Source organism: Mastigoproctus giganteus, chromosome 2 (assembly GCF_048544385.1).
Source record: "Mastigoproctus giganteus isolate SK-2022 chromosome 2, ASM4854438v1, whole genome shotgun sequence".
In the NCBI taxonomy this organism is placed as follows: domain Eukaryota; kingdom Metazoa; phylum Arthropoda; class Arachnida; order Uropygi; family Thelyphonidae; genus Mastigoproctus; species Mastigoproctus giganteus.
In genome coordinates this window covers 132,403,540-132,431,328 of record NC_143576.1, presented here as the reverse complement: position 1 = coordinate 132,431,328, position 27,789 = coordinate 132,403,540, and the positions used below count along the sequence as shown (strand labels likewise).

The window sequence follows — 27,789 nt, the reverse complement described above, 5'->3', positions numbered from 1 at the left end:
TCAGGTAGTTAGCCTTTTCCATCTTGTCCACAAGGGTTATGTCCGGTCTGTTGTGTGGGATGGTCTTTTCCGTTATTATAGTGTGGTCCCAGTACAGCTTGTGGGTTCGGGTCTCTACTACTGCCTGGGGTTCGTACTTGTAGTATGGTACACTTTCTTTAGTTGACCAAAAAAAAGTGTACCATACACTTTCTTTGGTCAACTGGTATTTCCTCGCTAACTTATGATGTATTATCCTGGCTGCCTGGTTGTGTCTATGAGTGTACGCAGTCTGGGTGATCACTTTGCACCCTGCGGTGATGTGTTGGATCGTTTCTGAGGCCAGGTGGCATCGTCGACATGTGTCATCTGACATTCCGGGCTCCTTTGCGATGTATTTTCTATAATTTCTGGTTTTGATTACCTGGTCTTGGATGACCAGCACGAATCCTTCAGTCTCAGGGAAGTGCATCCTGCTTGTGAGCCATGAATTGGAAGCAGTGTTATCGATGTGATCTTGATGGAGGTCATTGTAGTGTCTGCCATGGAATGTCTTCTTTGCTCATCTTTCTAACTTCATTTCTTGTGCTGTCTGGGCGGGAGGGGAGTCCTCGCTTAGGTTGAGTGGGGTATACTACTTATCTATCTTCCTTATGGCCTCGTGGAGTGGTGCTGTGTTGTTGTCGAAGTAATCCTTCAAGTTAATTATCACTGTTTTCTGTGATAGACCTCTCAGGTCTATCAGGCCCCCCCTTCCTCCCTCTTTCCAAGCTATTGTTAGTCTCTCCACTGCTGACTTCGGATGGTGTTGGTGACTCTTGGTAATCACTGTCCATCTTTCACATGATATCTTCTAGCTCGGTGTTAGTCCAATCTATGATCCCAAAGGTGTATGTTAGTACTGGAGCTGCATAGGTGTTTATAGCATTAACTGTGTTCCCTCCGTTCAATTTTGCTTTCAGCAGGCTTCTGAGTCTCTGATGATATTTTTCGGTCAGGCACTTCTTGATTTCTTTGTGCTCTAACTGCTGAACCTGCATCATTCCTAGGTGGTAGTAGTAGTAGTAGTAGTAGCATGTGATGCAAAAAAGCAAATGTATGAGCTTATGCAGCATCAGCCAAAAAAAAAAAAAAAAAATCACACCATTCCCTCCAAATGCCTGTCCAGTTCCTCCTCAAATTATTCAACCTATCAACTTCCACAACGACAGATGGAAGTTTGTTCCAGCAATTAACCACCCACTGGCTAAAGGCAAATTTCCGCACATCTATTCTACATCTGTCTTTTCTTAATTTGAATTTATGCCCCCTTAGGTTCGTAATCTGAACAATGGAAGGATCCCATGAGAATTCAGCGTGCTCAACCCATTCAAGGTATTTGTAGGTCTCTCCTTCTACCATAGCTTCGATCTCTTTACCCATCAGCAGCTGGTAGTTTCGGCCAACTAATTTTCTTGGCGCAGTGTGTGGGTCATGCATTTGTCTAGACCAAATTCCATCCTGATGTACTTGCTGAATTCTTCGGTGATCCGAAGTAGTTGTTGGAGTTGCTTCTCAAATCAGTAGTTGCTGGAGTTGCTTCTCAGTTGCTGCATAGAGCTTGATGTCATCCACATATATCAGGTGAGTGAGGGTGTATAGGTTCTTTCTTCCTTCTTTGAGGTTATATCCATACTCGCTGCCATTAAGCATGGTGGATAGTGGGTTGAGTGCTAGACAGAACCACAGTGGGCTCAGAGCACCTCCCTGAAAGATTCCTCTTCTAATGAGGATTGGTCTGGTTGTGATGTTCTCGACATTAACGGTGGTACTCCATTTTGCCATTGTTGCTCCTAGGAAGTTTGTCACTATGGGATTGACCTTGTAGATCTTCAGGGTCTCTATTAGCCAGCTATGAGGTACCGAGTCGAAGGCCTTGCGGTAATTGATGTAGGCAAGGTATAGGGTGCGATGCTTCTTATCGGATTGACCTTGTAGATCTTCAGGGTCTCTATTAGCCAGCTATGAGGTACCGAGTCGAAGGCCTTGTGGTGATCGATGTAGGCAGTGTATAGGTTGTGGTGCTTCTTGTAGGTTTGCTCCATAACTGTGGCATCTATGGCTAATTGCTCCTTGCATCCTTTGTTCCTCTGCTTGCATCCCTTCTGCTGTTGAGTCATTATGTTGTGACTCTCTAAGTGGTCTGATATCTTCTTGGTTATGCAGCTGGTCAAGGTCAAGATCATGTACATCGTTGGGCGGCAGGTAATTGGCCTGTATTTCGCCGGGTTTTTTGTATCTTCATCTTTAGGCTTCAGATATGTGACTCCTTCAGTGAGAAACTTCAGGATTGTCTCTGGGGTGTCTTATCATTCGAGTGAACTACTTTGCTAGGTGCTTGTGTGTGTGCAGGTGAGCTTCTTGTACCAGTAGTTGTGGATGTTATTAATTCCTGAGGTTCGCCAGTTGTGGGTGTTCCTGATCGACTGCTTTACTTCTTCTCAAATCTCCCATTCTCTCACCTCTTGTATGTCCTTCGTTTTCTTCTGTTCTACCTCTATCCAGGGTGCTCTGATATTGTGTCTTACTTCACTGCTCCAGACATTTCCTCAGAACTCTTCGATCATCTTCTTCTCAGGTGGTCTGTTTCCTGCTTTCTCATGTTCACCCAGTTTCCTGTAGAATGCTCTTTGATCCACATCGAAGATTTGGTTATTTATTTTCCTCTGGGAGCTCTCTTTGTATCAGTGTACTCTCTTGCTGAGTGTGAGGAGGTTCTGCTTCAGTTTGTCCAAGTATTCTCCTATTCTCTGATTTCTGGTCTCTTGTTTGATGTGGGTGCTGTCTCCCTTGAGGATGCTCTTCACCTTTCCAATCAATTTCTTACTTCTATTACCCTGTTGGTACTGGGTCAACTAACCTATCTTGACTCTTAATTCTTCTATCTTCTGCTGAAGTCTTGTTTCCCAAGCTGGCAGTTCCTTCTATTTTCGGTTCTTCTGCTGCTGGATTCTTGTTTCTTTTCCATTAATCCTAGTAGCTGCTATGGCAGCACAGTACATGGCTGTGTGGATAGCCTCCAGTGTTGCACCATTGCACCATAACAGACCAATTGAGGTGGTCTGTTACTCTCCACAGGATTTTATTTGGCCTCTGCTTAGGTATCACATGGGTTCTTGTGGGGTCCATTCCTTCGAATTCTGTAAGGGCCTTCTTCCACTTGTCATCTATTATGGATATCATGACTTCGTCTCTTTCCACTTCAGCTACTCTGGATTGTACTTCTTGCTCTTCCTCCTCTGGTTCCATATTGACAATATTCTTTGTGCTTTGTAGTTGATTGCTCATTATTATTATTGTAGTTGATCGCTTATTATTATTATTATTAGCTATATGGTGCAAAAAAGGCTGAGGCTTATGCTGCACCAGCCAAGAGAGAGAGAGAGAGAGAGAAACAAGAGTCAGAAGTAAAAGGGAATCACCAAGAAAGAGAAGAATGATGATATCCAGCTCAGGACCCTGAGTGTGCCAAGCCCATACTCACCAGATGTGAGGTGGGGTTATACTGTTAGTTAATAAACACAAAATCTAAGGACATGCATCCAGTTGACATGTGTGGACAGTGCAGTGTCAAGTCAGTTTAGCGTGACATAAGCACTGGAAAATCAAAATTGAGAACAAGAGTAGGCTATAGGCCTAATGACTCTAATGAGTACAATTGTACTGAGAGAAACAGAGTGGGCCAGAAACAACTGTACTGAGAGAAACAGAGTGGGCCAGAAACAACTGTACTGAGAGAAACAGAGTGGCCCAGAAAATCAGATTGTCTTATAATGGAAGATTTTAACTTCCCAGATATAGATGGCAACTTCTTTATTAGTCACTCGCACGCTAGCAAGACTTTTGTGGATTTATTGGAGGACTGTTTTCTACAGCAACATGTTCGAGGGACAACCAGGGGGAGTAATACTCTTGATCTGATTATCAGTAGCGATTATTCATGCATTAAGAATTTGCAGATAAAGGAACCACTAGGTGGAGATTAACTCAAAGATGGAACTACCATCAGGGGTAAAGGGAAGGGTTTTTACTTTTTGTAAAGGTGACTTACAGTGCTCTCAGACAGTTTTTAAATTCTATACAGTGGTATCAACTGATGACATCACCAACAGCAAATTCAAAATGGGAAACATTCAAGGAATTAATCTTGGAAGCTACTAAATGTCTCATACCAACTACGAAATACTGACCAAAGTTTAGGACTAAAATGGATGTCAGATGAACTAATGAGACTCGTGGCAGAGAAGAAAAATGCATAGGATGCATATAAATTATAAGGCAACACAGAAGGTTATGGTAGATATAAAATAGTCTGTAATCAAGTCAGACAGAAGGCAAAGGCAGAGTATGAGAAATCTTTGGCAAAAAATGCAAAGAAAAACATCAAAGACTTCTTTACTTATGTAAACTCTAGAAGGAAGAGGATGAATCAGATTCGTTGACTTGATATTGATGATTTGATTGTTGATGATCCTGCACCTACATTCACATAAGAGGAGTTATTAATGGAAGAGAATGCCAGAAGTCAAACTGTAACAGGGAGCTAGAGGATTTTGTAATAACTGAGAGCAAAGTGGAGGAGAAATTGTTGAAGTTAAACATAAGAAAGGCACCTGGGGCAGATGGAATCTATCCAGTTATATTAAAGGAGGCAGGAAGTAAGCAGGCCCTTAGCCATGATTATAAGAGCATCCATAGACTCAGGGGAAGTCCCCACAAACTAGAGATGTGCAAATGTTTCCCCAATTCACAAAGGGGGATCAAAAGGTGACACCAGTAATTACAGTATGGCATTAAGGGCAAGTTGCTGCTATCGATAGAGGGATGGTTAAGTAGGAGAAGACAAATAGTGGTAATCAATGGACACCGCTCTTCTTGGACTAATGTTATTAATGGTGTCCCCCACGGGTCTGTGTTGGGCCACTGCTATTTTCTGTAATCAATGATATTGATAAAAGTAAATGAGGCTTAATGTCCAAGTTTGCAGATGATACTAAGGTTTGTAGGGTTGTTAATGACAGTAAGGACAGTACTGTAATAGGATCTGAAAAGTTGAGCAGATGGGCTGAAAGGTGGCAGCTGAAGTTTAACATTGACAAATGCAAAGCGCTGCATATGGGTAGTAGTAATCCCAGAGTAACATACCAACTGTGTGATACTAAACTCAAGTTAGTGGAGGATGAAATAGACCTGGGGGTAATTGTGCAGTCAGATATGAAGTTTTCTGAGCATTACAAAAAGGCTGCAAGAGTAGTTCATGGGGTCTTGTCAATGATATATAGGAATTTTGCTAGCAGATATAAGGAAGTGATTATCCCCTTGTATAAGGCAATGGTCAGGCCACACCTTGAGTACCGCACGGTGTACAGGTTCAGAGGCCTCATTTTAGGAAAGATGTAGAGCTGCTGGAACGAGTACAGAAAAGGGCAATGAGATTAGTGAGTGGAACAAAGGGTTCTACAAATTGCAGAGTCTGGAGATGAGGCACCTGCAAGGTGATCTGATTGAGGTGTATAAGGTCTTGAATGGTTTGCACAAGCTCAAGTCTGATGGGATTCTTCCTCTTGCTCAGATTCCACACTTGAGGGGGCATAAATTGAAATTGAGGAAAGATAGTTGTAGAAATATGTGTAGAAATTTGCCTTTAGCCAGGTGGTGGTTCATTGCTGGAACAAAACTTCCACCTGTCATTTTGGAAGTTGACAGCTTAAATAAATTCAAGGCTGAAATAGACAAACTTTTGGAGTGAACGAATTGGGTGAAACAAGAAAGGGTTTTTTTGTTTTTTGGCTGATGCTATATAAGCTTGCTTTCTTGCATCAAATGCCTCTATTAATGCTAATGTAGTCAGAATCTGCATCTTATTTTCTTCTGCTGCTACTTGTTTTTGATACCATCTTTCAACTTTTTGACATAAAACGCTTTCGTTACAGCAAGATGAATTGCATTATTGTAACGTAACTGCTGAATAGTCGATGATAACTTCCAAAATTTTTCCATAACTGCTGCACCATCACTAGTTGTTGCAACCACATCATCTTCAAGTTTTAATTCAAAGTTTTCTAATATTTCCTGAAGTAAAGATAATACTCTTTCTCGAGGACGGTTCCCATGAACTCTTATTAAACCAAGATTCAACGAAGTATCGTTATAGTATACATGAACATTCATGTATCTTCAATTCCTACAACTGGTCCACTCGTTTACATAAATGCTCATTTTCTTATTTTCTCATTTGAAAGTACCAAATTTCTCATTGTACAGTTGTTCTATTTTACTGAAATAGTTATGTATTAATGCCATAACTGATGGGTTTTTTGATAACTGCAGTATTTTGCTTAAGAAACTTGCCCTAATAAATTCACTCTTTGAGATGATGTTGACAGATAATCCATCTACTGCTGCAAGTTTGCTTACCATTTTTTCTAAATCTTGTTACTATTGTCCTTTTATGTAATATAAAATTTGTATTGTTTCTTAGAAGTAGTAGGTATTGGCTCATCAGGATTATTTTCAGAGTTTTTTGTCTTTTCATGCCATGAAAATGTTTGAGATGCACATGAAGTCTACCAGTCAATGATGCTTTACATTGCAATGATTTAAAACATATCTGGCAACGAGCTAACTTATTTCTTTTTATCTTTCTTAAAATACTTCCAACATTCTTCATATTCTTTATTCATTATTATGAGTATCTAAAAAAAAATTTGTTTAATAAATAAGAAATATTAAGTTTAGTAGCATTTACAAAGAACTGAAGTCTATAGCGAATATTCAAACACTGGAAAATGCCAGGAAACATTATTGGGTAGTATTCGAATAATGTAACATTCAAATCTCCTAGCAATTTTAACAGAACTACACAGAATCACATGTTGAAATTGCTAATTTAAAGACTTATTTTGCTTCCAAAACTTGTTAATTCTTGCAACACCACTCACAGGATTTGTATAAACTATAGTATGCATATAAACTTATTAATATTTATTTTATTTGAAAGAATGACTCACTGTTAGCAGCAGACAGGGCCATAAACACACACTTATAACATGGCAACAGTTACAAACAAGACTGACTGATTCTGTTCACCAGAATGTTGACCTTAACCTTCGACTCAGTGCGTCAGCGTTTCCTGCTCTTGCTTTCGAGACATCGGTGGATTCCTTCAAACCAGTAACATCTCTATGTTGATTGTTAACCTAGAGGTTCCCAAACTTTCTCGGTTCACGGTGCCCTTAGTGCTGCAGTAATTTTTTTAGAGCATCGCAGGCCAAAATAAATACCTAACAGTTCCGTTTATTAACTAGTTAAGTCCATACAATTTAATTAGTAATGTTGAAACTGTGAACTTACTTGGGCTAAGCCAACTGGGCTAGTCTGGTGGGTAGCGTGCCTGTCTGCAACCCTGCTCTCACTGGTTCGAATCCCGCCTCGGGCTTGGATCACAGTACTGTAAAAACTTTGGGAAGTGCATTATGGCCACAGAAGCCGATGCGCCAACAACTAAATAAACCAAAAAAAAAAAAAACTTGGGCTAGTAGTTCGCACAGTGTCTGACAGATGTCAAGTATCACTGTGTTTTCCTCGAAAATTTAAAATATTTCGCAGCACCCCCTGTGAGTTCAATGCGGTGCACAGTTTGGAAACAGCTGTGTAAAGCTTTAATTCTCATAGGGGAGTTATAATATAATACTTTTCCCCTGTTTTCTCGACTGATTTCTCTCAGGATTTGGAAGAACAAAGTTCCTGAGAAATGCTGGTTTGGTGCAAGTTTTCTAGACTGTTAGGAACACAGTGGAGTTGGGGAGGGGAGGATAATTGAAAGTTAACAGAAAATTTGACTTTTATAGACATAACCTAGTAATGAACCCAGCTTTTTATAATAGATTCAATTCTAAATCTTATCATTATTTACTTTCATAACATTTACATCAGAAAAACAAGCCTACAGGTCTTTTCTTGCAATTTCAGTGGTCGATTATTGATAACGACAAGGAAATTGTGTGTTATATAACAGTGTTATTTTTTTTTTGTTTATACCAAACATTTGCTTTTTCTTTACCATTTATTGATTTATATATTTGTATATACAGGGTGTCTCAAAAATATTAGTACAAACGTTTAGGGGAGGTAGGTAACATCTAAAGGAATGTGAATCACATAGGAACCCATAACCAGAAACGTTACTGTAAGTGATGGCGCCTCCGTAGCCAGGTGGGAAGGAGCACCAGTGTGTAGCACAAGCTTCTTGATTAGACCGGGGTTCGAGCCCGTCACCACCAAATACGGAGGATGCGGAAAGGTCAGGGAATGACCACCGCACATCCCCGGAGCAATATGGCCTTAGTTGCTAATGCTCCTAAAAACCAAATAACAACAATAACAACATAGTTACTGTAAGTCAGTACACGGCACTGTTCATCAGTTCATGAGAGGGAAAATTTCTGGTTTACTCATTCAAGCAGTAGTCACTGAACGAAGAGCATGCATCAATATACGAACCGTGAGCTGGCAGACATGCACCTAGTGTATGGATTAGCAGAGGGCAATGGACGAGCCACTCAAAGAATTTATGGAGAACGCTTCCCAGACAGACACGTACCGCCCCACCATTTGTTTGAGTGTGTGCATCAAAATTTGTGCAATTATGGGTCATTTAGAGGTAACAGGAGTAGTGCGGGCTGACCACGTTTGACGCGAACTCCAGCCATGCATGAAAGTGTGTTGAATGCCATCCAGAATAATCCTACTACCAGCACACGTGCCGTTGCCACAGGAGTATCTCGTTGCAGTGTACAGCATGTCTTCCTTACACCCCTTTCATCTCCAAAGGGTTCAATTACTGCTCCCCCAAGATCATCCTGCACATGTGGCTTTTGTGCAGTGGTTTCTCCAAGAAAGTGTTCAAGACTTGAATTTTCCAGCCTATGTTTTGGTCACGGATGAGGCTTATTTCACTCTGGAAGGCTTATTCAATCAGCACAATGCTCATGTGTGGACTCATGACAATCCACACGGTGTGCGCCCCCATGCCGCACAACATCGCTTTGCAATAAATGTGTGGGCAGGTATGGTCGGTGACGGCTTAGTCGGCCCATACCTGTTACCATCCTGCATGAACTCTGCTAAATATCGGTTCTTTCTTGAAGTTCTACAAGGGTTACTTGACAATGTTCCAGCAAATGTGAGACGCAACATTTGGTTTCGACATGACGGGGCGCTTGCCGATTATGGAAGGTGTGTTCGTGACCATTTGAACAGGCATTTTGGGAATCGATGGATTGGCCGTGCTGGACCTATTGCATGGCCCCCACGCTCACCTGATTTATCGAGCCTTGATTTCTTTCTGTGGGAGTCCTCAAATCTATCGTGTATGAATCGCCCGTGGACACGGAAATGGATCTTGCGGCGAGACTCGTCTGCACTGCTGCTACTGTCAAAGAAACGCCAGGTGTGTTCGACTGTGTCCGCCAATTCCTGCTGCGTCAGTGTCACGCATGCATCGCGTCTCATGGTGGAACCTTCAAGCATCTGTTGTAACATCATGAAATGCATCCATCTCTTACTCCATTGTTAAAATATTATGTCAAATAAATGTTTGCCACTAATTACTGTCTTGTGTCATTTCTGCTTCTTGTGCCTCTGCTACTACTTTCCCATGACGTTTCCGGTTATAGGTTCCTATGCGATTCACATTCCTTTAGATGTTACCTACCTCCCCTAAACATTTGTACCAATATTTTTGAGACACCCTGTATACACACACACATATGAGAATGCCACTTCCTTTATTAGACTAGACAAGGACAGTAATAAATTTATAATTGAGAAAGGTGTTTGACAAGGTGAGACACAATATCACCGAATTTATTTACTGCTGCCCTTGAAGAAGCTTTCAGAAGACTGGATGGGTCACAGAAAGGAGTTAATGTGAATGGAGAGTACCTAAACCATTTACAATTTGAAGATGACATTGTGACCATAACCCATGATCTCAAAGAATTAGAGGAAAATCTTAATCAGTTGGTCCTTAAGGTTGTCAAAGACATTCTCTCAGATATGCCAGACAAACTGTACTTGCTACCTGGATGTCTAAAATGCTGATGGAACTGATATTCGGGTGACACTCAAGTCAAGTGGACCCAATTTCGGCAAAGTCCAGACAGTCTGTGTCAGCCAAATCCTCTGCTTGCAATCCTGCGTATAACCTCCATGCACAAGCACACGGTGGGTGACAATCCAGGTGTGAAACAACGTAAGCAGGAGTCAAGGTGTGGCGCCCACACCACATGGAGGAATGCCGCCCCTGTGTTACCAGGCAGTACTAGGTGGTAGATGACTCTCTTCAACCGGTACAATACCACCACTTTGCTTATTGGAGGCTTGAAGTGGTGGAACCTCTGTTTAGTCTCCAGAGCTAAGTTTCGGCCAACCCTTCCCCGTCTCTTCAATCATGCAGTATGATTGATGACTTTTGAGGTTATGATGAACATCATGGTGACATCCAATCTTCCTTACATTTCGAGGGTATAGCTCTAAAACGGTGTTCGCAGGCCAGCCGCCAGTTAGAACACTGGACCGAACCTATTGGTAACTCTCTAGGAGGCTTCAGGATCAGCTAGTGCAGTGTTTCTCAAAGGGTGTGCCGCATCACATTAGTGTGCCGCAAAATTTTCTAAGTGTGCCGCAAAATCTTAAAAAAAAACTAGCGTTGATTTTATTTTAACATCATTGTCCAAATATTTTATTTTGGTTGTAAGAATTGTTTGCATAACACAAGATATAATAGAAGTATAAATAAAAAAATTATTAATATTATTTTTCGTTCTATTTATTTAATTTAGAAATTTCTTCTTCTTCTATGACTACATAGGTGTGCCGCGAAATTTTTCTTCTTTGAAAAATGTGCCACGAGAGTAAAAAGATTGAGAAACACTGAGCTAGTGTATAATCTTACTACCTCTACTCTGCCAGATAGTGACTGGAGGGAATCCGAGTGTTGTGTATGCGGTGGGCATTGTCGAGGCCACGTTATGTCAAGGATCTGGGTATATTCTTACCACATGTACGCAATATCCAAAAATTTCACTGCTTTATACAGCATGTCACACCCACTTTTTCTTATTATTGAATACATCATGAATTGTCAAACTAATAAAGTAAGCTTATCTGCGAAAAGTTCTAAACCTACCAAGCACTTCCTAATTCATTTCATAAATATACGTGGTCTCATATGATGCCCATTTCCACTTGCAGTCTGCCAAACCCCATCCACTTTTTCTGAGAGAATCTCAGTTATCAGTTCATTCAGTTACTGCTCATCTCAGTTGCCCAAATTATTCGCTGTATGATTCCTTTCGCCTCAAAGGTGGTACTTGTGCATATGTCCATTCCTATAGGCCCTGTCAGAGACTTGGTAATTTAGAATCTCCTCTTTTCGATCTTCTCTGGCTTAAAATCTCTCTACCTCATTGGCTCAAATTTATCTGTCGTCTCTACCATTCTCCCAACTCCACTAATCACTTGGAGCTCTTTGACTTCCTCTCTTTGCAACTTGACTTTCTCCAATCCAACTTTCCTAACAGTGATGTAATTTTCCATGGTGATTTTAATGTTCACAACTACAGCTGGCTTCTGTTTTCTAGTCACACTGACCCAGCTGGTCGAGATACTGAGGCTTTTGCAACTACTAATGACTTTGCACAGATTGTCCATTTACCTACAAGAATACCGGACAATGCTAACCATACAGCCGACACGCTTGATCTTTTTCTCACAAACAACCCTTCTAAGTACATGGTCGAAGTGAGAAGTCCTTTAGGCACCTCAGATGACAACTTGGTGATTGTCTCTTCTCCAATAGAGCCTTTATCTCAAGGCTATACCCAACCTCATATTGTTTGGCTTACAAGAATGTAAAATGGAATGAATTGCAAGATTTCTTTTCTCCTTTTCCTTGGTCGGATTACTGTTTCAAAACTTCTGATGTCAGTGTTTGCTCAGATCATGTCACTGAAATTATTCTTGCAGGAATCGAATCTTTTATCCCACGCTCCACTTTAAAATCTTGTCCTTTATCTAAACATTGGTTTTCCAATAAATGTGCTAAGGCTGTTCAAGAAAAGAACGTTGCATATCGTAATTGGCTTGTTTCTAATTCTTCAGTTTAATTTTCTGCCTATACCAAAGCTCGCAACAATTGTAACGCAATTATTAATCAGTCCAAACTAGAGTTTGAACAGGCCAAGAGTAGAAACTTGCTTCTTGCCCTAATGGTAGCTGAACATTCTGGTCTCTTGCCAAAGCTATTGGCCACAACTTTTGCCCATTGCTGCTCCCATCTCTGTAAAAACCAGATCGTTCTGTTGTCACTTCAGCCAAAGATAAAGCTGACCTGCTAGCATCCCAGTTTTCTTCCAACTCATGTATTAATGATTTTGGTAAAACACCTCCCACCATTTCCAACATGCTCCATTCAATGCCTCCTGTTCTATTCCACCAAAAGGATGTCAGAAGGATTTTGACAAATCTTGGTGCTAAAAAAGCTCCAGATCCTGATGGTATTTCTCCACTTGTTCTCAATTTCTCCACTTGTTTTGAGAACAAGTGGAGAAATTGCTCCTGAATTTACTCCTGTTCTTTGCCACCTTTTTTCACTTTCTTATTCCAAAGGTGTTTTTCCTTCTGCTTGGAAATTTGATCATATCCAGCCAGTTCCTAAAAAAAGGGTGACAAATCCCTCCCATCCAATTATTGTTCCATTGCAATTACTTCTACTCTTTCTAAAGTAATGGAAAAATAAATTAACCACCAACTCTTAATCTACCTAGAAACCTTGCGTCTGATCAATGATCGCCAGTATGGATTCCATCAGTGTCGATCCACTGGTGATATTCTGGCTTATGTTACCCATTTATGGGCTAATTCAATGGAAAAGTTCGGTGAAACACAAGCAGTTTCTCTTGACATCTCAAAGGCTTTCAATCATGTTTGGCATAAAGGTCTTCTAAACAAGCTTCCATCTTATGGTTTGCCAACTGTGTTTTGTAATTGGTTATCCAGTTTTCTCTTTGAGCGCTCACTGAGGCTGATGGTAGATGACTCTCTGTTTTCTAACTTCTCCACTAATGCCAGTGTCCTCAAAGGTTCAGTTCTTTCCCTCACTCTTTTCCTCTTGTATATTAATGACCTTCTTCCATTGACTGGAAATCATATCCATAGTTTTGCCGATAATAGCACATTTCCACTTTCCCTTTTGAGAAACCTTGCTTTGTTCTATCAGCTTCATGTTCTCGAAAATCTGCTATCAATTCCTTAAATGCCGATCTTCAGGTAATTCTCCAGTGGGGCAAAGACAACTTAGTTGATTTCAATCCTTCTAAAACTCCGTCTTGTCTTATATCTCGCAAAAAGGATTCTTCTGCTCCTATGCTTATCTTTGGTGACACTCCGATCTCTAGGAAAAATTGTATATCTCTTTTGGGGATTACCCTGACTTCTAATCTCTCTTGGCACAAGCACATTACAAATATTGATGTAATGCATCTAAAAAACTTAGTTTTCTCTTTCCCTCTCGACGTTACTTTTCTTCCAAACAGCTGTTCACTCTGTACAAATCGCAAATCCACCCTACCATGGGATATTGTTCACACATTTGGGATGGTGCCCCCAAAACCTCTCTCAGGCTTCTTGATTTCGTTCAGAAGAGGGCAGTTAGGTTAATTAATGATTCATCTCTTACAGGGTATCTCCACTCGCTGTCTCATAGGCATACTGTTTCTGCTGCATGCGTCTTCTGCAGATATTTCCATGGGCACTGTTCTTCTGAATTGGCTTCTATAATTCCTGCTCTCTCTTTCAAAACAGTCTGAACATGTGCTGCCACCAGCGAACATCCATTTACTGTCCAACTTCAAACTCACAGAACCAACTTTTCATCTTCTTCGTTTATTCATTCAACTGCCGTTTTCTGGAACAACCTTCCTTCATACGTATTTTCTGAAAATTACAATCTACAGAAGTTCAAGTCCAATGACAACAAATATCTTCTTTCATCTTCTCAACCTCCAACCCAAGTACGGTACCAAGTATTATAGATTCTAATACCTCTCATGTTTGGGGTTTACATAAAAAAAAAAGTTATGAAGAGTTGGTAAGGATTTCACACTAAAGATGAATATGTCAAAAACAAAAGTAATGATGAACAAGAATGTCACAGAAAGGGATATATTCATTGAAGGAGCAGAAATTGAAAAGGTGGATTCATATACTTATCCTGGGCAAGTCATTAGTTATTAATAACGATAAATGGCCTGAAGTTAAGACAAGAATAAATTTTGGATGGGTAGCATTCAGGAAATATAGTCGCAAACTGAGGAGCAATATCCCAATTTGTCTGAAATGTAAAATAATGAACCAATGTATAGTCTCCACCATGACTTCTGGAAATGAAACTTGGGCACTCACCAAAAGAATGGAAGAGGAGCTGGAAACTACACAATGAAGAATGGAATGAATTACAGTCATACCTCTATATAACGAAATTGATCATTCGCTTGAAAAAATTTGTTAAATAAAAATTTCGTTATAAAGAAATATGACCTTTTCAATAATGAAAAATACTGTAATTCAAAATTCAGAAATATGGTAAAAAATGGGAAATACCAGAAATAAGTGGGAATGAATAAATTTTCTAACATTTTAAAACCATTAATTTATTAATACATACATATTAAGAAATGACTACTTACATGATGTGCACAATATATTAGTACACTTTTAAGAATTATGACGTAAAATATTTGGTTATATTTTTTGTTGTACACTGGATTTTATTGTACATTGTCATAAAATTTTTTGCATTTGTTTAAGAACTCAAATATATTTTCTGGCACATTTTCTTCACACTGAAGGCCTTGAAGCAAAGTTTCAAATGCTGCCAACATTTCATGTTTGTAAAGTTTAATAATGCCCTCGTTGCCTCATTTTCATCCCTCCTATTGTCGATATTGTCACTAGTTCTTTGAATACTCTCCAAAATACTCGTCAAGAATAATTCATCCACCGATCAAACCTCTCGCTTGGAGTTCTTCCCAAGATTGTTCAATGTCTTGTAGTAGTTCATCCCTCTCAGCACTGTTAATTGGCGTTTTAGCAAAACCTGCTTGTGCAAAACAATTCATAATAGTTGTTTCCATCACATCTTGACTCTACACTTTTGCCAACTGATATGCGCATCTGCAAGTCTATAGGTTGGTTGGTTAGTTGGTTTCTATTCTCAGTATAATTTATTTTCAGTGTGCACCTTCAGTAGTGCATTTTCAAATTCTTGATAATGCCTTGGTCCATTGGCTGCAGTTTAGATGAGGTATCGGAGGGAAGAAAACAAGCTTCACACTTGTAAGTTTCAAAATTACCGAGTGAAGGTGAGTAAGGCAGTTGTCGATTTCTCATCATCTTTCTATCGAAATTTAAAATCCACTGTTCAAAAATACTCTCCAAAATGTTGGAGTTACTCAGATATTCAGCTACTATGACATCATTTTCAACTAAAAATTTGTCAAGAATAATTTATCCACTCATCAAACCTCTCCCTTGAAGTTCTTCCCAAGACTGCTCAATGTCTTGTAGCAGTTCATCCCTCTCATCGCTGTTAATTGGCATTTTAGCAAAACTTGCTTGTGCAAAACAATTGTTAATCACTGTTTCCATCACATGAAGAGAAGGGTAACAAGATTGGTGAGGGGAATGAAGGGATCCTCTTATCAAGAGAGGCTAAAGTTCTGCAAATTGCAGTGGCTGGAGACTAGACACCTGCGCGGTGATCTGATTGATGTGTATAAGGCCTTGAATGGATTCAGCATGCTGAATTCTGGTGGGATCCTTCCACTTGTTCAGATTACGAACCTAAGGGGGCATAAATTCGAATTAAGAAAGGACAGATGTAGAATAGATGTGTGGAAATTTGCCTTTAACCAGCGGGTGGTTAATTGCTGGAACAAACTTCCATCTGTCATTGTGGAAGTTGATAGGTTGAATAAATTTAAGGAGGAACTGGACAGGCATTTGGAGGGAATGGTGTGATTTTTTTTTTTTTTTTTTTTTGGCTGATGCTGCATAAGCTCATACATTTGCTTTTTTGCATCATATGCCACTACTACTACTACTACATCTTGACTCCACTTTTGCCAACTGTGATATGCACATCTATAACAGAATCTATAGGTTGGTTGGTTGCTATTCTCAGTATAATCTTTTTCAGTATGCGCCTTCATTTCTAATTCTTAATAATGCCATGGTCCATTGACTGCAGGTTAGATGAGGTATTTGGAGTGAAGAAATACAAGCTTCACAAGTTTAAAAATTACTGAGTGAAGGTTGGCGGGGCAGTTGTTGACAATCAAAGTGATTTTTCTGTTTTCTTTTGTCATCTTTCTATTGAAATTTAACATCCACTGTTCAAAAATTCCATTTGTCATCCAAGATTTTTTGTTGTAGTCCAACTCTAATGACTTTACTCCTTTGAAACATTGCAGTTGTTTACTTTTGCAATGTTTCAAAGGAGTAAAGTCATTGATACATTGCAAAAGTAAACAACTGCAATGTTTCAAAGGAGTAAAGTCATTAGAAACATTGCAGTTGTTTACTTTTGCCTATTACCAAAAGCTTCGGTTTTTCATTACTAGCCATATTTGCACCAACCAAGACTGTAATTATCTCCTTACTATTTTTACCACCTAAATATTTATCACCTTTAAAAGTCAGTGTCTTGTTCGGCAAACATTTAAAAAAATAGACCTGTTTCATCGATGTTGAATATGTCTTTGGGCTCATAGCATCCATAATTTTTTTACGGTCTTCTTTGATTACAACTCCACTTTCACCAGAAATAACTTTTTCAAGTAAGCCATGGCACTTTTTAAATTTGTCCAGCCAACCAGAACTGGCTTGGAATGTTTTATGCCCCAGAAAAACTCCGTACTTCATAGCCTATTCTTTTATTAATGTTGATGTTTCATTTTATTAATGTTGATGTTTTGGTCTCCAATCAACTTCATCCATTAAAATCAGCTTTTATCTACATCTTCATAGAGGCATAATTTCGCACTTTCTACTGGGTCCCAATTCCTTAAACAATTTGAGAATCAAAACACAGTTTTTCAGAATGGTTGACATGCTACTGGCAAAAATACCAAATTTTAAAGCAATTTTTTTTTTTATTTATTTTTTTTTTTTAAAGCCCTAATCTACACTATTAAGCAATTCCACTTTTCACACTACATTCAAGGATTTCCTCTTATACATTGTAAGGTTACTTGCACAGCAGCTAAAACAAAACTGATTTAGGGACCACTTGTACCTGTCATGTAAACAGACAGGTGAAATTTAGTGAAAGTGTGGGTTACACATTTTTGCCAAACAACAGATTAATTTCTGGAATAAAGAAAAATCACTGTGTCCTAATTCTCTAATAGTGTGCTTACAGTAGAAAACAGATTGACTAACTAGAGCCAATTTCTGCATAAGGAATATGCCTTAATCTTTGCCAATAGCTGTGGACACATCAATTGCAGTTGACCAGCAAACTTCTTGGTACAGTAGACATGGTGGTTGTATAGGTTTTACAAGCACCACTAAATTCTGGAATGTTTTAGCTCTTAAAATCTAAAGGGATTAATACTTAATCCTTTTAGCTCTTGATTCATGCTTTTTACAGCATCAGCTATTGCCTAAAGTCCAGAGGTGCAAACAATGCATACCCAGGTGTCTTGAAATCAGTTATGTGGAAATATTCTTCATTATATGGAAACTATTTTTAATGTAATGACCAGGGGGAAATCAAAAATATTCGCTGAATAGAAAAATTTGCTATATTCATTAAAGAGAGGTCTGACTGTATATTAAGAATCAGACTGTTGGATGATAAGAGAAACAAATGTATTAGGCAGCAAACACAAATAAAGGACATTCTTATCAAAACTAAGGAACTGAAATGGACTTCGGCAGGGCATACAGCTCGAAGACATGACAGATGGACTAAGAAAATAACAGAATGGTACAAAAGAGGAGCTAAAAGAAAACCTGGAAGACAAAAATGGAGATAGAGAAATGAAATTCAAGAGTTTGTAGGCAGTAAATGGATGGCCATTGCACGAAACAGAAGGAACTGTAAATTTGCTGGAGAGGCCTTCATCCTGCAGTGGATTGAAAGTGGTTAATGATGATACACACACACACACACACACACACACACACACACACACACACACACACACACACACACACACACACACACACACACACACACACACACACACACACACACACGTGTATATGTAGAGACAATATTGCCCTCACAGTAACGAGGGCATTTAAGCTATCATAATACTCTCTCTCTCTCTCTCTCTCTCTCTCTCTCTCTCTCTCTCTCTCTCTCTCTCTCTCGCAGAAAGTGACCCATGTTTGCAAGGCTTGAGGAATACAATGAAAATCCACTCACCCACATAAATGTTTTCATGAAATTTAATCTTATTGTATATCGGCATGTCAGACAGGCAACAACAAAGAACAACACTCTTAAGCTGATTATCAGAATTGACTCTTCATACATTACAAATCTTCTGGTAAAGTAACCAATAGAGAGCAGTGATCACGGCGTATTGATGAGAAATTCATTTAAAAAAATTTATCAATGGAAAGGTATTTTGTTTTCACAAAGATGAATACTTTTAGGAAGGATGTAGATTTACTTGAGCATGTACAGAGAAGGGCAACAAGATTGGTGAGGGGAATGAAGGGATCCTCTTACCAAGAGAGGCTTAAGTTCTGCAAATTGCAGTGGCTGGAGACTAGGCACCTGCACGGTGATCTGATTGAGGTGTATAAGGCCTTGAATGGGTTGAGCACGCTGAATTCTGATGGGATCCTTCCACTTGTTCAGATTACGAACCTAAAGGGACATAAATTCAAATTAAGAAGAGACAGATGTAGAATAGATGTGCGGAAATTTGCCTTTAGCCAGCGGGTGGTTAATTGCTGGAACAAACTTCCATCTGTCGTTGTGGAAGTTGATAGGTTGAATAATTTAAGGAGGAACTGGACAGGCATTTGGAGGGAATGGTGTGATTTTTTTTTTGGCTGATGCTGCATAAGCTCATACACTTGCTTTCTTGCATCACATGCCACTACTACTATTATGAACCTAGACAGTTTTAAATTATTTTCAGTAAGACCAACTGATGTTAACAAATACAAATGGTAAACAGGAAATGTTTAGAAAAACAATCATAGAAGTTACTATGTTTTTATATCAACTTTTAAATACACATTAAGCCACATCTCAAATACTGAATAGAGGTTTGGAAACCTCATTTTAGGAAGAACATAGATCTGTTGGAAAGGATAAAAAAAAAACAAAAAAACAACACGGTTAGTCAAGGGTACAAGAGGATATTCCTACCAATGAATACTGGCATTCTGTAAGCTGAAATGTAACAGACATTAAAATGGTTTGGAATATTAAATACTAACGTCTTTACGTTTTCTCAGATAATACACATAAATGGGCAAATCAAAATTGAAAAGGGATGGCTGCAAAACAGATGTGCATTCAGCCAAGAATAACTTTTTTTTTTTTTTTTTTTTTTTTTTTTTGGTAGTTGTTGGCGCATAGGCTTCTGTGGCCATAATGCACCTCCCAAGGTTTTTGTAGTACTTTGATCCAAGCCCAAGGCGGGAATCGAACCCGCGACCTTTGGGTTGCCAGGCAGGCACTTTACCCACCCGGCTAGCCCGGTCGGCCCAAGAAAAACTGAAGGGGGGAAAACTTTCACATAGTGTTGTGGAAGTGAGTATGTAGCGTGAATAAATTTAAAGGGTTGGGCAAATTATTGGGGACAATTTTTTTTTTTTTTTTTTTTTTTTTTTTTGCCTAAAGCTTTGCTTTCTTACATTATGCTGCTGATAAAAAATGTATAAGATGATTATAAATAGTCAAATGACAGAAGCCTGTAGTAATTAAAAATTTAGTGCAATCAAGCTATTTGGGGGGGGGTAGTCATGTGATAATAAATTCACATAGGGGGCATAAATTCAAATTGAGGAAGGGTGGTTGCAGAATAGATGTGTGGAAGTTTGTCTTCAGCCAACAGGTGGTCGATTGTTGGAATAAGCTACCATCAACTATTGTGGAAATGGACAGTTTGAATTAAGCTTGCTTTCTTGCATCATTTGCAACTATTAATACTAATAGTAACTGATGATCTTGCTCAGATTGCTTACAATTTGTTTACTGATTACTGTTTTAAATCTGCTACTGTCAGTACTTGCTGCTGTGTCAGTGAAATTATTCTCGTAGAAATGAAATCCATTATTCCCCAGTCTATTTTAAAATCCTATCCTTTATCTAAACTTTGGTTTACAAATATATGCTAATGCTGTTCAAGGTAAGAATGCTGCATATCACAGTTGACTTGCATACAAATCCAGTTTCATTTTCTACATTAAAGCTCACAACATTTGAAAAGCAGTTATTAATCAATTAATCAATATTAATCAATCAGCTATATTAATAAATCTAAACTAAATTTTGAACAAGAGTAGAAAACTTCTGAATGTTGTCCAAAAGTAGTCAAGCATTCCAGTCTCTTGACAATGCTATTGGCCACAACTTTTTTCCATCTATACTCCCAACTCTCTTAAAAAATTATGGTTCTGTTGCCTCCTCAGCTAAAGCTGACTTATTAGTACCTTACTTTTCTTCTAACTCTTATATTGATGATCATGGTAAACCAACTCCTATCATTCCCAGTACACTCCGCTGAATACTTACTGTGGTCTTCCATAAAAAAAAAGTTAGAACAATGTTGAACAACCCTGATGCCAAGAAAACTCCAGGTCATGGTGGCATTTATCCACATGTTCTCAAAACAGGTGCTCCCAAGCTTTCTCCTGTCTGTGTCACCTTTTACACTTTCTTATTCCACTGATGTTTTCCTTTCTGCTTGGAAATTTCCTCATTCAGCCAGTTCCTAAAAAGAGTGAGAAATACCTCCCATCTAATTAACATCCCACTGCACTTATCTCTACTCTTTCCAAAGTAATGGAGAAATTCATTAATCGCCACCTTCTGAACTATCTCAAAACCTCTCATCTGATTAATAATCACCAATATGGATTCCATCAGTGCCGATCCACTGGTGATATACTGGCTTATGTTACCCATCCATGGACAAGTTCAATAGAAAAGTTTCTTGAAAATCAAGTAGTTGCTGTTGGATTTCTAAAGCTTTTGATCGTGTTTGGCATAAAGGTCTTCTACACAAGCTCTTATTCTATAGATTGCCAAATGTTTTCTGCAAATGAGCATCCAGTTTTCTTTCTGACTGCTGTCTGTATATGATGGCAGATGGCTCTCTGTCTTCTAACTGCTCCACTAATTCCTGCATTCCCCATTAATGAGTTTCTTCCAGTGACTGAATATCCTATCCATAGTTTTGCTGATGACTGCACATTGCACTTCATCTTCCATTTTGAGAAATCTTGCCTTATACAAACAGCTTCAACTTCTCAAAAATCCACCACCAATTCCTTAAATGCTGGTCTCTGGTAATTCTCCAATGTAGACATGTATAGTATCTTATGTAAGGTGGCTCCCAAACGCTAGTTCAACTCCGCCGTGGTACACTGTGATGTTACAAAAACTCTGCAGAAAACCCAGAAATGTGTGTAATACTATGTTTGTGCCATGTATGTGTTTGTTATGATGTTTAGTTGTTTCTGGCTGCTTTGCTATCAAGAAGCAACAAGCACCAGGGTGGTGCATCCTGATACCTGTCTACGCTGCTAGGAGGTGGGCCACAACTGAGTGTGAACCACAGCAAACCTCAAGTGTTATGTACTGAATATCGAAATCTTCAAAATATGAGCAAATAAAATTAAATTTAACAGTATAATAAAAATCAGAAAAATTAAAAATAAAAATAAGCAAATAAAATGAAATAAAAATAAAATTCAGTAAAAATAAAGACAAAAATAAGTTAATAAAATGGAAAAAAAATAATAATAAAATAAATAAATAATAAAATAAAAAAAATCATCCCGCACCAGTGTAAGGTGGTGCCAGCAGATGATCCTGCCTCAGGAACAGCCTGAGCGTAGTAGGAAATAGAAGTCAAGAAGACACAGTGATGTCATTCGGAGTCATACAAGTTTGTTAACCAACTGTCCAAGTCAAAGATGGTGGTGAAGATGCTACTTGAGCTAAAAAAAAATGGTGGTAGTGACGATCACGTCACTTGGTGGTAGTATCACGAGATGGCGATGATAGAGATGTTGGTCTGGACTGGAGGTAGAACTGGAATAGGAGTAGTTTCTGAAATTGGGGCACTACTGATGATTTTTCCACGTCTGGCAAAGGCTTTATGTGCAAAATCTTGCAGAAGATGAAATTTTTCTTTAGAGTCCAAGAGAGAAGACTTATTGCTTGGGGACAATGGTTGACACAGAACAGACAGAGGCTGATGAAGATCCAAGTAATATGGACAGGTGAAAAGAACATCCTGCCAGTCTTCTGGGCTGCCACAGTTACAGAGGGGAGAATCAGACAGGTTAAACATAGCAAGTTTAGCACAAAGGGAACCATGACCAGTTAGAAGACTCGGACTGAACCATTTTAGAATAGACTTTTGTAAGGCAAAGGACACAGATTGAATAAACTTTCTTGTGACCATACCTTTTGAAGAAGAAGACCACCAATCTTGCCAGAGTTGAACCAAGTGGTTCCAGCAATGAGTTTTTTTGGTTTTAGGATCACAGTGGATATTAACAGTGAAGTCTAAAAAAGTCAACTGGAATGGCATGTCTAAGGTAATAGCAAAAACCTCAATAAGCGATTTTGAGATCCAGATGTAGGCAACCATTTAAAACCTTGAGCGCAGCTGTCGAGACAGTGCGACAGGTACGACTCATCATTAAGAGCACACATCTTTGGAGAGAGATGTATGCTCTTAATGATGGAGAGAGAACGACCAAAAAGTTTAACAGTCAGAGGCCTGAAAATATTAAGGTTGCCCTTAAGATAAAGAAGCTTAGTCTTGTTAGGAGAAATGGTAAGTTTATTAATAACGGACCAAGAGCACAGATCATTCTAGATAATGCTACTGGCAGTACTTTCCAAAGAAGCACGAGAATTACCAAGGACAAGAAGGGTTAGATCATCGGCATATGCTATTTTAGAAGATTGGGAGTTGAACGGAGAAGCCACTCATCTAGAAACAAATTCCAGACAAGTGGACCAAGGACCGAACCTTGTGGGAATCCTCAAGAGACAGAACGACTAAGTTGCTGAGTTCCAGAAATGACTCTTACAGAACGGTGGAGAAAGTAGTTGCAGGAGCAGCAGTGCGTAGCACACGCTTCTTGATTAGACCGGGGTTCGAGCCCGTCACCACCAAATATGGAGGATGCGGAAAGGTCAGGGAATGACCACCGCATATCCCGGAGCAATAGGGCCTTAGTTGCTAATGCTCCTAAAAACCAAATAACATAACAAGTAGTTGCAGGTTAAGTTGTAGAGTTGTAAGGAGCATCGAGCAGCCCTGAGAAGAGCAAAGAATCTGTCCCACCAAAAAAGGAGTCAAAGGCTCCAGAGAAATCTACAAAAATAGCCACAGCATATTTAAAAGTGCAGTTGTTTACTCTGGAGAGAAGTTCAACCAAGGCCTCCTCAGTTCCACGGCTGTACGAAAGCCAAACTGGTCAGAGGACTTTAATGAGCGTTCAGTATATTGACAATCTAGATGGGCAGCAATAAGTCGCTCAAGAGTTTCTCCAATGGGGCAAAGCTAACTTAGTTAATTTCAATCCTTCTAAAACTCAATCCTAATCTTATATCTTACAAAGAAGAATCTACTGCCTCCCAGCCTACTCGATAATGATAGCACAACTATTGATGATCATGCTCAGTTTGCTGACAAAGTTAATAAATACTACAAAGGTAATATAAATTTTTAATAGTTTACACCAACCTTGCGTTGAAATAATAAAACAAAAAACAAAATTAATAGTTTAATAACTGATATTACTAATTTACAATAAATTACTATTTACAATAAGTATATAAAAAGAAAAGAAAAAGAATACCATAAAATACAATAGAATATACAGAATTAAAAGCCCTAAAATCTGAAGCTTTCGAAGGCTCTGCCTTCTTTCTCAACAGTATGCTTTATTTTTGCAGTGCAATCTTAAATAAATTCGGGTTCACGGCACATGTCACATGATTCGATAACACGTGCATTGTTCTCATGCGTAATGGAACCGGAAGTGGCTCGGGGGCGCATCAGGTGAAATCGTTCATCCCCTCTAAGAATCACTGTCTCAAAGAGGAGATGAATCCGCATACCCCTATCTTTATTAATGTTGTTCCCAATGGAACTAATCCGCAAGCTCTCGAGCCACTTGCGGTCCCAAAACCTATGCGCCCGGTCGATGATAGCAGCTTCATTAGGGAGATTTGATGTTGCTTCTCCCAATAATGCTCCACCACGGCTGATTTCGCATAATCTGCATTCCTTGTCGCCTTCGTGTGCTCCCCCAGACGATCCTTTAAATGCCGTTTAGTTTCTCCCACATAATATTCCCCACAATCCGGGCACTTAATGCTATAAATGACACCACTTACACTTTCTTTTGGAATGGGATCTTTCACTTGTGACAACACTGTGTGCAACTTACATCCTGGCAGCTGCACACAGCGTGTCTGATGATCCCGTAATACACAGGCTATTCGCTCGGTTAGACCCAGATAATAGGGAATGTATGCGGTGGCTATTGGCATAAATGCCTCACCTCTCCTCGATTCTCCTTTGATATACTTATTTATGATCCTCTGGGGGGTAGCCACACCTCAGGAGATCCGCCGTGATGTGCTCATGCTATGCACTCTCTCCTTAGCGAAAGTGCATAGCATGCGTTCCTTGAGTGGACCGGGGTTCAAGTCCGTGACTACTAAATACGATAAATATTTGTACTGACGATTTATTGTAAACTCTACTGACTTGGTTGTCGTGCAGGAGTATAAACAGAAAATTTATTTATTTATTGTTGTACCTTGGGTGTAAAGTAGGCAACCAGGAAAAGAACTGGGCTCCACATCATATAGGCTGAACTACCTGTTTGTTAAAACACTCAATGCATGGGTGAACTGAAAGAGATATTTTCACAGTGCCCATGATATGGAGAGAGCCAACAAATCATATCAAAGACCGTTACTTCTGTATGGTGCCTCCTATTAGAATAGGGATGACAATGAAGAAAAAAACGAACAGTGATATACCCAAATATAACATCTGCAATTGCAATTTGTCCCGTGCCTCATGGTGAATTACTACATTTTCTTGAACCACCCGACCATTTTTCTGTACACTCTGATAAGGATGAAGACTGATGAACAACAACTTGATATACACGAAGAAGTACAGCAATCATCTACATCAATGGATCCACCATTTTGTCAAAACCTTTATCCTTCTGAACCAATAAGATCGCAGAAAGTGATCTTAATGACCTCCAAAGGAATCTCGAAATGCTGAAGAATAAGGCAGAGCTTTTGGCTTCAAGGCTACAACATTGGAATCTTCTAGATCATTCTGTGAAAGTGACATTTTTACTCGAAATAAAGACTATGATAAAGTCTATCAAACAGAAGGTGAACTCACTGTTTGTAAGGATCTTGATGGTCTTATGGCAGCAACGAACTTGAGGCATGTTCCCAAAGAATGACAACTATTTACAGACGCTTCTCAGGTTAGCCTTAAGGCTGTGTTATTACATAATGGAAATATGCTGCCTTCAATACCTCTTGCATATGCTGTCTACAAAAAAGAAACATATGCAAACATGGAGAACATCCTCTTAAGTGTATAATATCAGAAGTATGAGTGACAGATATGTGGTGATTTAAAGGTAATCAGCATTTTATTAGGACTACAAAAGGGTTACACTAAGTATTGTTGCTTTCTCTACGAGCAAGATAGTCATGCCAAGAATATGCACTACGAGAAGAGGAGTTGACCGCAATGAAAATCATTAGCACTTGGAATGAAGAATGCAGTATTTAAACCTCTGGTAGATCCATATAAGTTTTGCTTCCACTACCTACATCAAACTGAGGCTCATGAAAAATTTTGTGAAGGGCTTGGAAGTGAACTGTCCTATATTCACATACTTGCAAGAGAAATTCCCAAGGCTTAGTACACACAAGATTAAGGCAGACGATTTCATTGGTCCACAAATAAGGCAACTTTTCAAAGACAAACAGTTCGAATGCATCCTTAGTCATAGCGAGAAATCGGCGTGAAAATGTTTTGACTGGTTTTCTAGGAAATGTTAAAGCCAGCAACTACAGGCAGCTTGTGGAAGATCTCATTACTTCTTAAAAAAAACTGGGGTGCAACATGTCATTGAAGATGCATTTCTTGTGCTCACACCTGGATTTCTTCCCACCAAACTGTGGTGCCGTCAGCAACAAACATGGTGTGCACTTCCATCAAGACATCGCAGCGATGGAACAAAGATACAAAAGCAAATGAAGTGCCACCATGTTTAGCTGATTATTGTTGGATGATGAAAAGGGATGCTCCCGAAGCTGAATACAAGAAAAAGGCAAAAAGGTCCTGTATTTGATACATGTATCGTAGCTATATTTTACTGCCTTTAAAAAAAAAATAACTTGTATAAATATAAAAAACTACTTTTTTTGAAAACAAGAGACAATCTGTCATTTTAAGCACCATTTCCATGTTTAGCACCCCAAAATCTATAAAGTAAACATACTTTCATGCCCATAACAAGATATGACCCAAAATTTGTTGTTCAGTGTTATAGAAGGCATAAACAAAAAAGGTATAGACATCACCATAAAAAATACATTTTTTTATGGTGACATATAAGCTTTGCTTTCTTGAATAATGTTGCTAATACTAATTATTTTGCATCTAGATTCTCACAGGAAGATGTCTGTGGAGATAGCAATATCTGAAGTCTATAATATTACTGACAGTTAAAGGATTTCGTGATAACTGAAAGGAAGATGGAAGATAAACTTTTTAACTAAAAGTAAATAAAGCAGCTGGAGCTGAAGTACCTATCAATTATATTAAAAATAAAGAAGAAACAAACAAAGAAAGTAAACCTCTAGTTATAGATATGACGACATCCTTATATTCAGGGATTTTTCTACAGACTGGAGATGTACATTTGTTTCTCCTATTCACAAAAAGTTATTAGAGGACAAAGTGAGTAATTACAGATTTGTATACCTGACTTATGTTCAAGGAAAAATAATAGTCAACAGTTAAAGTAATGCTGGATCTCCTTCAGAAGAATGCAGTTATATGACAATCACAGGATGGATTTCTTAAGAGGAGATTTCTTGCCTGACTCATGCGGTAAGCTACCATTAGGTGGGTCACAAAAGAGCTGAAGGTAATATATAATTTTGATGTCATATACACTCTACCCTCTGTAATTGCAAACTTGATCTTCACAAATTCACTTATTTATAAATCAAAAACTTTTTCCCTTTTAAATGTTCTTTGGAAGGCTATCTTTTGTATGTATTTCCTGAAAATTACGATCTACAGAAATTCAAGTCCAATGTCAACAAGTATCTTTTGTCTTCTAAATACTCATCCCACTCACAGTATACTAGAGTACTACAAGTTCTAAGATTGTTTTCTATTGAGGTCACAATAAAAAAACATGGAAATA

At 38.9% G+C, this 27,789-nt stretch overlaps 1 protein-coding gene across 1 annotated transcript in view; it reads right to left on the bottom strand.

Annotated features, from left to right (window-relative positions):
- Window positions 1–27,789, bottom strand: part of LOC150089573 (uncharacterized) — a 183,973-nt gene that overhangs the window by 98,746 nt on the left and 57,438 nt on the right. The gene's annotated exons all lie outside the window — the stretch shown is intronic.